A 13,240-nucleotide genomic window follows, 5' to 3' on the forward strand; every position below is an offset into this window, starting at 1 on the left:
AACATGTTTACAATAATAATTTTGATCAAGCTCTTTTAGCCATTGTGGAAAACTCCAAAGTAACAATGGACTTGAGATTTACATTATGTCTGCGTCATAAGCGGTTGCGGGCAAGGTGCAAAGAATTCACTATGCTGATACTCAATAGCTGTAATATCAAAAAAGAAATAAAAAAAAAATTCTTAGGAATACAAATAATGTCTTCTATCGTGAAAATGCCATCATATAAAATTTACTGGAGCGACGAGACACGGTACAAGCCAATAGCAGATTCTGTGTCACGCAATCGTTTTCAATTGCTGTGTTCAAACATAGATTAAACATACTCCCTTAGGGAGTACCCTAAGGGAGTATGTTTAATCTATGGTTCAAACTTCCCTGTGAATAACAATGAAAATCTGCCAAACGGTCTGGATCCAAACCATTAATTAACTGCTGTCTAAGGAATATGTCGACCAAGTCACTAAAGACTACAAGATCGCGCCACTCGTCCTACACTCATCTCCACTCATACTTGGCTTATATACCTACAATCGTATGGTCGTCATTTCAAAGTAAAGTATTGCACTGGTAAGACCGACAAGTTTAAGTTTCAATCAGTTGCCTGTTCTAGATTGATATTGCGGCATGACAGCACAAGTGATGTCACTTGGACAGTAGTGTGGTGGTGACAGAAGTAGGCTGAGTACAGTACAGTCCAGTCCACTGGTCTACTTGACCACTAGTGTGTGAAGCGTACAGTAGCGCCACCGGTCATCCCGTTGCCGAATCGCGCTTTCTTTTGTAACAACTTGAGCAGTCTCACATCTAGATCGTGAAACCAGAACCGGGCAATGAAAATCAACACGGACGACCTGATTTTTACACCGGGTTACATCAGTTGTTTTACTATCCGACTAGACTTGTAAATAATGTTAACGGTCACGTCATTTCACGCAGAGGGCCTTGGTCCGTGGCAAGTGGAAGTGGTATATTACGGGCTGAGCTGCTAAGCAGATTGCCTATAAATGTTTCTTTTCACGATTAAAATTTATTAACCTAACAAAGTTTTGAAAGATTAAAATTTGATACCCCATCGTCCTGCTGAACTGACCTGAGTCAGGTAGTCGGATATTCCTGAATTGCGCCAACTACAGGGAGCCACAGATACGTTCCTTAATCAACCCAACTCGTTGACTGTATAGTTGAGTAGATGAGGATAGGTTAGAGTAGATTATTTTAGGATAGGTTAGATTAGGTTAGGTTAGGATGACATGTAAACCAGGACATTCCTTCTGCAGGTAACTCACCCATACCTGTCTTGGGCTTGACGCAACTAAGGAACATTTTTTGGGACCCTTTGAGGGCTTGGCGAAATTAAGGAACTCTTTGCGCAATTACTGTACGACTATCCAGCTCCCCTGAAACTGACTCAAGATTTTTCTACTGAAATTTTACTTCCCCAGCCTTATTTCTATGGTGCAACCTATTCCCCACCCATAGCATCTATTGATTGTCTGTATTTAATCTTCACAACTCCTAAAGGGCGGACCATGTGATCAGTGTACCGGGCAGGTGTTTGTGTTGTTGTTGGTGTTCCATTAGTCTCGGTGTTGTGTAAACACGCCATTGTTGTCCTGTTGTCCCCACAGTGGAGCCTGGAGCCCAGCTGTTACGTGGATGTCACGCAATTTGGGGGCAACAGACCCCGTCACCCGTCACCCGTCACGTCCTGTACCGGTCTGTTAGGTTATGTCCCCTGTTTTGCAGTTTTTTAATACGGTGGAAACCGGAACCGAAAACGGAAAAGTATCGAAAATGTACCAGTGAATGTACGGTCGAGCATTAATTGCGCTTAAGAGTTCCTTAATTGCACCAAGCCCCAAAAACTTGTCCTTATAGTTGTGCCGAGCCCAAGACCCACTGGGTTTGGTTGGTTGGGGTGAGTTGCCGGCAGAAAGAATGTCCTTGTTTACATGTCATCCTGGTTATAGTAGTACGTTTTCTGTGTCCTAAGCCATCCTAACCTAACCTAACCTACTCACTTAACCGTCAAAGAGGGCCGTCACTTGGTTTAAGTTGTAACGTATGTTTGTGGAGGGAAATTTGTTTGATTACACCCAAGACTCAATTTTAAGACGATTTAATACAAACTGAAGGGTGTTTTACAGTTAGAATTTTCTCCAGCTGGCTAAAGTAACCATGAATTTTTTTTAATAGCAGAGGCTAGGAAGTATGAAAACTTCTACTTTCCATTATAGCCTATGACATTTTGACTAAACAGCCGAGCATAGCAAAAGATAAGAGAAACCTTTTTCAAATTGAGAAGTGAAAGTGACACATAATGAAGGAGAAGGAGATGACAGATGACTTTGCACAGAATAGTGAGATGGAATCAAGGAATCTGCAACCTTTTAGCACCAAGCCACGTGGAAGAAAACAGGAAGCACTTCTGCGTTATCAATGTCACTTCCAGTCTTATCAAAGTGGGTTAGCAACAATTAGCGCTTTCTCTCTTTCATCTCTATTTGTCACTATGATCTTGGCTTACTTGTACCTTATCACAAACCTGCTATCAGTATCAGAATTAGGTCGTTTGTTTAACCTAAAAGTGTAATCGATTTCTGTTGTTAACATAGTTATAGCAACTGTAGATAGTTGATGTAAATCTTATTTTGGAAAGCTTTTGTTTGTGTAATGTGCTAAGTAAATTTGGGGAATAATCAATAATATACGGTTACCATACCATTGAATAAAACGATATCATCACTAAACCACTCGAGTCAAACAAAATTTTATCTATCAAAATAGGCTTACAATTTCACAACAGGATGTTCACTTTCAATTTAAAAGTCGATTGCGGACCCTATGGACTAGGGATCAATGCCACCTGACAAGAGTTTTCGTTGTTTTTTTCTTCAAATAGTCCACGGCTAGAACGCTACGGCACGGGTATATTATGTATATGAGACGGTGACGAGTGTGCAAGGGACAGACCGTGGGTATTTTTAAGTTTTAAAAGAAATGATTTTTCTCTAAACTGTTAGTTACGCTGTGGTAGTATTACCAATAATGGGCAGATACTAACATTTCCTATACAATCGGAGAAAAAATCTACATTGCCAAGTCAATACTGCAACGTTCCCAACCATAGCAGACTTGCATGTCTTCACTGATTGGTTTACCCGGACTTCTCCAGAACCGGTCGAATTCGAGCGGTGATTAGCCAGTAGATTAGCTCCGTCGTTTACAACGCCAATTTGGGAGACCCGGTCATTTTTTATTCCTACCATTGGAAACAACGGTTCTAGTTATTTCCAAACGGGATTGAAAATTTGTTTCTCCTTCGCAAAGAAGTTCTCTCGACGACTTTTCCCAAAGAAAATTGCAAATGAGCAATTTTCAGCCGAATTATTCGAGTTTCTTACAAATTTTCAATTTGAAACTCAAACAAGTCTTCAAATTAATTGCACGGAGAAAACTACCAAACCGGAAGTAGTTTCCTAAAAATTACAAAAATTAAGAAACATACAATAAGTTATCTGTTCTCAGCTGATTGGTTGGAAATGTAACTAACTACTTTTAAGTTAGGTTGTATGGAAGAAAATGTGGGTTTCAAAAGTTAATATACAGCCATAAGACCAAAAAGAAAATGTCAGAATCCATTCCCTAAGCCTTCTTTGAACTGGGGATCCAATTGGTCCCCCGCAGATGCCTTTCAAGTGTTGCCAAGAAACATAACACCAAAACTAAACTACAGTAAATCCATAAATCAACTCCTACAACTGAACTAAAACTCCTATAAGACTGAAGTTTAGACAACAAGTACGACAATCTATCAACAAATTTATCGATTTGTTTGCAGATTTTTCGTCACACTTCTTATTCTGACATAGTAAGCCAAATAACACTCCGTTGACAAAAATATCTACTTGTACTTGATAAAATGCTCTGTGGTTATATTTTTAAAAGAAAATCAAACATTTTGTTCACACCCTACAGAATACGTTGCTGATTTTCGATCTTCGATATATAGTATATATAGTATATACTATGGAAGTCATCATTCTGCCTTAGATATATAGTATATCTGACGATTCCAAATGCATGTACTATTGTCAAAAGGAAAATAAATATTCTTATTCTTATTCTACTGAGAATTTACTCTTTTAATTTCTTAAAGAACCCATAGTTCGGCAATAAAGTAATTTCCAAAGTTATCCGACTTTAGAATACAGAACTACTTTGTCTCGCAACGCACTTAAAAGTTAGACCGTTAGACCATACTGTCCACATTTTGCATTAATCCCACTATAAATCTAAAATATGTCACCTTATAAAAAAATTCTGAATATATTAATAAAAAGCAAATACCCAAATAGTTTGGTAAACAAGCAAATTGAAATGCAAGTATAAAATTAATGCAAAATAGTCATGCAAAATAATTAAGTCGACATAATGTGGAGAGCTTTAACCGGTTTTCTATATAATAATGTGAAAAATAGATAAAACATATTTCAATTATCACAAATATTTTACAATAAAGAAATAGGTCTACGACTCCTCTGGCAATTCATTATTTTTACTTCATTAAAGTCAACATGGTTCGCCAAAAATAGTTAATCCTATAAACAAATCTAAGACTAATATTGGGAAAATATTTTGTAACATGTTTACCAAATTAATGATATTATTTTCCAAGCACTACAGCTACAACCGGTTTGCCCATGAACACACGATGCTACCAACAATTCAAGCTGCTCACAGCTATGACTGTTCTGTACTGCGCTCACTCCCAAGCGTCCCTTTGGCGCAGAGGATAGCGCGTTGGACTTCTAATCCAAAGGTCGTGGGTTCGATCCCCACAAGGGATGGCACTACTTTTTATCGCGGAATTTTTGGTTTTTGACAACTACACTGGCACAATAGCAAAGCTCAGCAACAATTATGAAGGTTTTCGTTTGAAAACTTTGTCATAATTGGTTTTATTCTTTCGTTGTATTTTAAATTGTTTTCGGTTTAATTTAATTCTTAGTCATTAATGGAACTCTATTTATTAATTTTCAAGACGTTATCCTTCGGAGAAAAGTTGTTTATTTTAAAAATTCATCAAGATGACACGTATATTTAATGGCAAACTTGTCTGTAATAAATAAAGCAAGAATAAAATGTTATTTCTGATTAAAGTTACTCGCACAAAAAATACGTGAACGAAAAGATTGGACTATTATTCGTCATCTTGTGTATTAAATTCAAAACTTATGCAAGCCAAAGACTGTATTGGGACTAAATAAGTCTTAAAAATCTATTGGTACAAACTGCATTTTCATAGTGGCGACTTCTGATAATGTCATTAGACTTTATTTTGTAATAGCCGAAATAATAATGTTGTATTTAATAATGTTAATAATTAAATGTAATTTAATTAGTGATATATTTTAATAATATTCCAATCTCAAGGTATATTTTTCCTAAAACAAACAAATAACAATGTAGCCTATTTTGGGTCTAATTGGGGTTACCAATCTGTTTAGGAGGGTTTAATTCAGTCAAATGTCTACAACGGTACGTATTAAAAAAAACGACAACTAGGGAATACTGTAATTTTTTGTTGTTTTCCAAAATACACTTCACCACAAGAAAGCCACGCTCTGTTGTATGAAGTCGCTTTATAATAAGTTAACTGCATCAATGGCCAAAAATGTCTACAATTTAGTAACCTAAATAAATTATCCCAGACTCTAGCGTTCGTGATATCTTCATATATTTTCTTGGTCGTTATTTACTGACGAAGTCCCCTAAAAGAGAGTATAGAAGCAGTAGAAGGCGAGAAATAGAGCCTAGCCGATACGACACGGCCATTATGAGCCGTGCAATACCTGAATTTGACCGTCAAAACGCAATATTACATCATTGTACGCACCTGTAGTCTATGACACCGTGTAACTTGCATAACTTACACCACAACAGGATGGCGAGGTAAGTATTAATTATGCTTAAATTATTTTTACTAAATTAAATTAAAACTAAACTAAAATACCCCCGCCGCAGCAAGTTTTAATCTAATTCGGTAAATATATATCAAGCCAATAAATATATATTGAACAACCACTCTCGTGCGGAAAACACATATTTTCAGCTCTAGTGAAATTAATTAAAATACAATGTAAACAATAGTAAAATAATGTAATTTACTATTACATTTATTTACCAATTTGTGTTTAGATTTAAAAATTTGTTGAAATCAAAGATGATTCTTTACTCTTTGAACTACAAGGTGGAGGTTCTAAATATGACTCCTAGGTTGCAGCAGATTTCAAGTTACAGCTGTTGGTTTTGACCATAGACAAAAAGAATTAAATATAGAACGTCAGCCATGCTGCGATTAGCACGGTGGACGCCAGAACCTAAGCTATTCACAGCACGGCTAACTGTCTATATTGCATTTTTGTCCATGGTTTGACTCGAACAGTTAAACATTTTGCAGCGTTATCTTTTTGACCAAAAAGCCAGCATTCAGGCTCAAAAAAGTTACACAATTTCACTTGATTTTTTGTGAAACCTTTAGTTAATTCACATATCCAACCTATAAACGTATTACTAATTAATGTATCGTTTCTATCACCGAACACAAGTCAGTACACGTCATCAAGTAATAATTAGCAACAAAGAGACATAGAACAAAGTGTCCACGTCACTGGTGATAGGTTACTATAGCGCGTGAGCTATCTCACGGCAGCTGCGCAGTGCGCGCGTTATCAGCGCAAATACCACGTTAACGGCCGCCAACGGTGCGCAACAGCTGAAGTCAACGGCGCGTTCTACAATATGACTGCAAGCACGTTTAATGTTTACTCACATAACCGAGCAGAACTTCAAGCTTCATTGTGGGACCTCACCTGTGAAAAAGAAAATATACATTAATTCCACAATGTTTTTAGCAAGACAAATTTATAATCTATTATCATTAGCCAATTAGCCACCGCTGGTTTTATTGTCGTTCTTATAATCTTTAAGATATCACCAGCTGTTTCAAATTGATTTTAGGTTTCCAACTAAAACGCTGTAGTTTGAAAGCCCAAGTTTTTCCCTAGAGGCATGCAGAAATGTTTTCGTCCATGGTGTGATGAACACACACAAACACAGGCTCTGTCGCTGTATTCCCTGGCAGACTCCCAAGTATTGCTGCGTCGTAGATCATCCCATGTCCAAGTATCTTCTCCCGTGGTCCAAGGCCGCCGAGTCGCACCTACGCACCTGATTTGGTAACACCTGTGGCCGAATATTTACACGGTTTGGCAATCGCGGTCCAGACCGAGCAAAAACTCAACAATGCGTTGAAATGTTGGAGAGAGCGTTGAAATCGCCTTGCTTAAGTGGTATATTTCGAGGCCTTTGCACTTAACCTATTTAAGAATACGTTTTGTAAATATAATAGAAGCTGTGTAACGAAGTATGCTACTTTGGTTCAACGGATTTTACGTGATGGGAAAGACAGACACATAATTTGTATTACAGTATAGAAGATTCCGTATGAGTTGTATTTTGAAACTATTGTTTTCAAGAGTTCTTCAATAGAGTTAGGCAAGTTTCCACCTGTGAAGCCTTACCCTTCCTTCAATGTTTTCTACAAAGGTGAACTACCGCTGAACCACTAGGTATTGTACAGAGATAAAATAAAAATGGTGATTGGCAAGATTAGAACCCGCACCTGAAGAAGGATAGAAGTCACGCATTCAGCTCTGAAATCTACACCATCCACGTCCAACACTATTCCACCTCTGAACCTCACAAAAGACATCAAGACAAGTTTGAACCCTTAAATCTCAATTTTAGTGTAACCTAAATGTTTTTTCTCGGATGTATGCACAGATGGGACAGTCTGTCGTGGTACAACCGCAAACAAGGTGAAAAGTGGTATTACATCACACGATCACGGTCCATACCGACGCCGAGATCACAATGGCAGTGGCGCTTCTCTTCACGCTCGGTCCTCACGATTGACACCGACCTCACCTCACGAGCGTGCACGCGGAAGAGTACATTGCGTTTCTATTCCGGTTATGAAATATTGACGGAATCTACAGCCAAACAAACACAAATATTTCTTGTTTTAGCAGTATAGAAATATCCAAGAAGATGTGTCATGGATTATACATAAATTTGTGCGCATTTGTTATCCATATGGATCAGCTCAAGGTAATTTTATAGTAAGGTTACATCTTATACATGTAGCGTTTAAAATTTATTTCTTGTTGTTTCACCAACTTCGATTTGAACAAAAATTAGCCTATATATTTTTCTTAACTATAGTTGGTCGCTCACGCTCATTAAAATAGACATATTTTGATGTGTTCATTTAACAAACTTACTCAAGAACCCTTTAAAAGATGAAGAATATTCATAGCGTTATTGGTGATCGTTTCAGAAAAATACATGACAACGTTAACTTTGGTATTTCAGTATTACCATAAGGTAAAAACACCCGTAAACTATATCCTTATTCAAGATGTTGACATTTAAAATTATAAATATGGCGAAACCATCGGTTTATTATCAACACACTCTAAGCTTACACTGTACTTCAAAATAAACCAATTATACAGGGATGTAATTAAGTCCGAAGACAGTCAAATATTTTCAAACGACAACAGATAAATCAATAAGATTTGGTACATCAACACCACACCTAAAAATCTGCTCTTTTTGAGGAAATATCAATTTTCTGTCATATTATGGGGACGTCCCGCAAGGAGTCAGAAGGAAATCTTAAATAGAAGCATAGGTCGACATGTACATCAAATTAAAGGTCTTTACTATCAGAATATAATGCCGCAAATTTGAACTCAAACGGACAACCGAGCCAAGAATGACAGTTGTTCAAAGATTTATTTAATTTGCATTGCCATTATACGCTTACTTCTCAGGGGGCACAGCCGTAGGAATCGGAAGAAAATTGTTAACGTAAGCATAGGTCGATATGCACATCAAATTAAAGGTCTTCACTAGTAAATTACAATACCAAGCTAAATAAATTCAAGCTCAAAAGAACGCCTAAATAAAAAATGGCAGTCGTTCAAATATTCAAAATGGCAGATTCAAGAAATCTTTGAACGGCTGTAATTTTGTGCAGGATCAACCTTTTGAAGTGCGGTTTGCGGCATTGTGTTCTACTAAAAAAAGACCTTTCATCTGATGTGAACATATTGACCTTTCCGACTCCTTGTGGGCCGTCCCCCTGAAGAGTTATTGGATCACTGTATGTGTGTTAAAATAAAGTTTCATGCTCTGTAACATTGTACCAAGTATTGTAGCTCTATCTACATTATTTTTTAAAACTAGGTGAAACCCGTCGAAATCGACGGTTACTCTCAAGGCTTACGCTAATTCATCTACGGAAAGTTAGGTTTAGTTGAATATACTTTAAGTAGCTGCTTAAATAGTATTTACTCTTTATGCCTTTTTATAGCCGAAATGTCGTGTTATTATAATCATGTTAACAACCCAGTGGGCCGCGGCCCGTAATATAGGATACTGCAAATAATTTCTCAAGATAGGTACCATTTTAGGCAAGGTTTCTGTCTTTGGATGTTATTGGACATGATAAGAGCACAATAAACTTCTTCTGCAGATAATAATCTGCTGGAGAAATATAAGCCGAATTATAAATCTTACAATGCGAGTTCAAGCATTTTGTAACTATATGGGTAAGTTACATAGTATTTTTAGGCTGCTGCTCAGTGCACTTTAAGAATATATATTTTAGAGATAAATTAAATGGTTTTTGTTGCTGAGTAGCGCTAGTAAACATGTACAACCCATTTCATTATTCCAATAACATTAAAAGTCTCTCTATGAGTTCAAATTCTTATTTTTATACATATCTATCACATAATAATATTATGTGTTCACTATGATGAATGAATACTTTAAAGCAACCTCTCTGAAAAGTATGTAGTAAATTGCAGATTTACAGCTTAATGACTTTCTAAATCATGCACATATTTCTACATAAATATTGTCAAATGTTTTATCCAGTTGCTGTAAACTACTATTAATTTAACAAAATATGGACAAAGCTCAAATTGACAACGTGCCCTTCTGCACTTGTATTATTTTGTATTGTATTACACATTCGATTATTTTTCCAATGATTGAAAACATGTATGACAATAATCTCATGAACCTACGATGATCTGTAGAATTATATGATAAAATATAGGCAAAAGTGGTGAAAAAGGCAGACAACAACCCGTACAACAGATATTAGATAGTTCAATAAAAAATTATTGTAAGAGTTCTGTGATAAAAGGAATTTACACTGATTTCGTAATGAAACGTTATATTGCAAAATATGGCATGATACAGAAGAAAAACAATTTTAAAATCAGAAAATAACATTGCAAATACTTCTTCTGGACAACTCAGTAACTCCCAATAAATATGTGTTGTTTAACACAATTTAAAAATTAACAGCTGTTTCATTAAAAAGTATTATATGGCCAAAATGTAAACAAATCTGTGGAGGGATCTTTAAAGGCTTCTGGGGCAGAGCCCTAAGCGAATTTACTTCGTTTAACTTTTGATAACTCGCCTACAGACCAAGACCTTTCTTTGGACACCTCTATCAAGTTTCTACGCCCAGCCGTTCTCTCAAATTAGTAGAGACAAAGTTTCCAATTAAATATTTAGATTCCCCCATGTTAATCTTATGGGAGAAACCCCAACTTTGATGGAAGATCCTGCCCAAACTAATAAAGATATCAAAAAACGAAAAACACTTCTGCAAAACTACAGATCAGGGCAATTGTTTTGACATTTTAATCATCAAAATCGGTCCAAAAATGTGGGAGGAGTTCTGTTTACAAAAATCGGCTTAGCGTATTATATATATAGATAGATAGATATTTAACTGTTTTCTGACTTTATTACCACCCTGTATATGTTTCCAATAAGGTGAGAAGTCTTAGTCCAAATTAAATTTCACAATTTAACTATTCATCGTCACAATTATTTTACAGAATAGAAACAATCACTTTCCCTCGACTCATGCAAATGATGACACTTCTACACTTTCCATTGCCGATAATTGGGTTAGTGACTATCGAAACTGCTATTATTATAATCAACGGTTCTGACAGAATTTCTCGACCCGCACTTACGGATATTGAGAGGGGAAAGTGGCGATCGGAATATCGATGTTTCGCCGAAATTGAGACCGTATGATTGTCTCCCGCCTGAGGTCATAAGCGCTACACCTGGGCTTAACACTTTCATTGGGTCGAAACTTGAAGTGGTCTTTGGATTGAGTCAATTTGCTTCTCTATATAGCCAGGTGCTGGCTATGTGTGTGGCTTGAACACATCCTTTTAGTTCCATCCATGGATTTGCCGAAGAAAATTGTATGGGATCTGTCATGCTAAAGGACGTTTTGTCGATTCCTATCTCTTTTGCCTAAATTTGATGATCTATTTGCAAACAAATACTCGTCCTCCATTATAAATAAAGGGTAAAATTGTATAACCACAAGTTGTGAAATGTAACTCAAAATAAAAGGAAAACATGAATTCGACATCAGAGCGTTCATACGTGAGCGGATATGAAACAGATCAAATCGGGCATTGTATTTTATAATAGGTTGTTAAGCTCTTACAATTAGGATGACAAATCCAATTACAATATTAAAATTGTATGCCCAATATTAACAGTATATTAAAGTGTAAAAAAGATACATATTAAAGTGATACAAACTAGGGAACCCGCTCTTACAGAGTGAACTGTATAATTTACGTAACGGACTGTACGGCTGTAGCAATTTAATCATACAACATTATTCTATAGTGCATGAAACGTTTTTGTACATTGGATGTCAAGAAGATAAAGAGTATACATCACAAATTGAATGATTTCTGAAGTGAAAGCCCCTCTAAATACGCGCTTTGCATAATTTGATTGTCAGTATGCGATTCTTTAAATAAATACAAGTGCGATCTAGTTAAGGGAAACTATTATTATTATATGAACTTGGTACATCACGTGCATTGTACAATCTTGTTCATTTGGTTGTCAAGGTCACAGAGGTTACTTCAGTTGTACTGCTTTGTAGACACGATACATCTAGACAGTCGTGACTATTAGGGCGGGCATTAATTGCGCCAATTCACCTGAACCAGGTAAAAAACAGTTGGGTATTCCTGAATTGCGCCAACTACTCCAGGGAGCCCGATACGTTCCGTAACTACACCAAGTCGCGGCCCTCTTTGGCTGTATAACATTTAGTAGGTTAGATAGCTTAGGTTAGGTTTGGTTAGGTTGGGTTAGGTTAGGTTAGGTTAGGATAAGTTAGGTTAGGTTAGGATGACACGTTAACAAGGACATTCCTTCTGCCGGCAACTCACCTACCCAGGGCTTGGCGCAACTAAAGAACATTTGTTATAACCCATTGAGGGATTGGCGCAATTAAGGAACTCTTTGGCGCAGTAACGACCGCACCTGCAGCCAGTGTTGGCGGATCTCTGGCCCAGATGACTCAAGGGCCGTCGTCCTCCGTCTCTTGTTTTCTCCACCACTTTCTACCCACATTCCTCTTCTCATCTCTCCCCGTCTTCTCTGAATCACTTTTACAATCGGCAGCTTAGTAGTTAGTACGTTGCGAAATGCCTCTCTGTAATTCCCCCACGAGAACCTGTTTCCTCGGTTGTAAATGATTGTTTTCCACAGTATAATCACCATTGTGGATAAACATTTCAATTCGAATAGCAAACTATTTTTGTTTTAATTTTAGCCTAATTGCATATGTTGGATATATTCTACAATGGGTTTTGGCGAAGTTTTTTAATACGCTAAAATCCTAAAGTAGTTATCATCTAGACATGTGCTCCTACAGCTTTCGGAGGTTTCTAAACGTTGTTCTGAAAGAAAAATCGCATAATTATCACTTTACTAAAGGCACAGTTCCGGTAGAGGATGTGTCTTTTTGGTCCTGTGCCAAAATTAATGTATTAATGTATGTATGTAAAAGCGGGGTTTGGATCTAGGATTGCATATTAATAGCTCAGCCACCCCATAGTCTATGTGATAGTGACTGAATCATAAAATCTTTCAAATGTACTTAACATTAAGTTTCAAAATGGAATTTTAATAGTCTCCACTGACAAGTAGTCCTACATCTTAACCACCTGTTCACTAATACCTTCTACTTAATCTCCAATTCAACTGTTTATAACCATTAATCACTCTAGATTAAATCTTCAAATCTTAA

The 13,240-nt window shown here is 36.8% G+C and overlaps 1 protein-coding gene and 1 non-coding gene across 2 annotated transcripts in view; one reads left to right on the top strand and one right to left on the bottom strand.

Annotated features, from left to right (window-relative positions):
* Nucleotides 1-13,240, bottom strand: part of LOC128988793 (rho GTPase-activating protein conundrum-like) — an 88,041-nt gene that overhangs the window by 31,771 nt on the left and 43,030 nt on the right. The gene's annotated exons all lie outside the window — the stretch shown is intronic.
* On the top strand, nt 4,781-4,853 carry Trnar-ucu (transfer RNA arginine (anticodon UCU)). Its single transcript has one exon. It is a non-coding gene; the product is annotated as a tRNA-Arg (tRNA).

This window comes from Macrosteles quadrilineatus, unplaced genomic scaffold, assembly GCF_028750875.1.
Source record: "Macrosteles quadrilineatus isolate MER2022 unplaced genomic scaffold, UCM_ALF_1.0 Scaffold_3__2_contigs__length_128488019, whole genome shotgun sequence".
Taxonomy (NCBI): Eukaryota; Metazoa; Arthropoda; class Insecta; order Hemiptera; family Cicadellidae; genus Macrosteles; species Macrosteles quadrilineatus.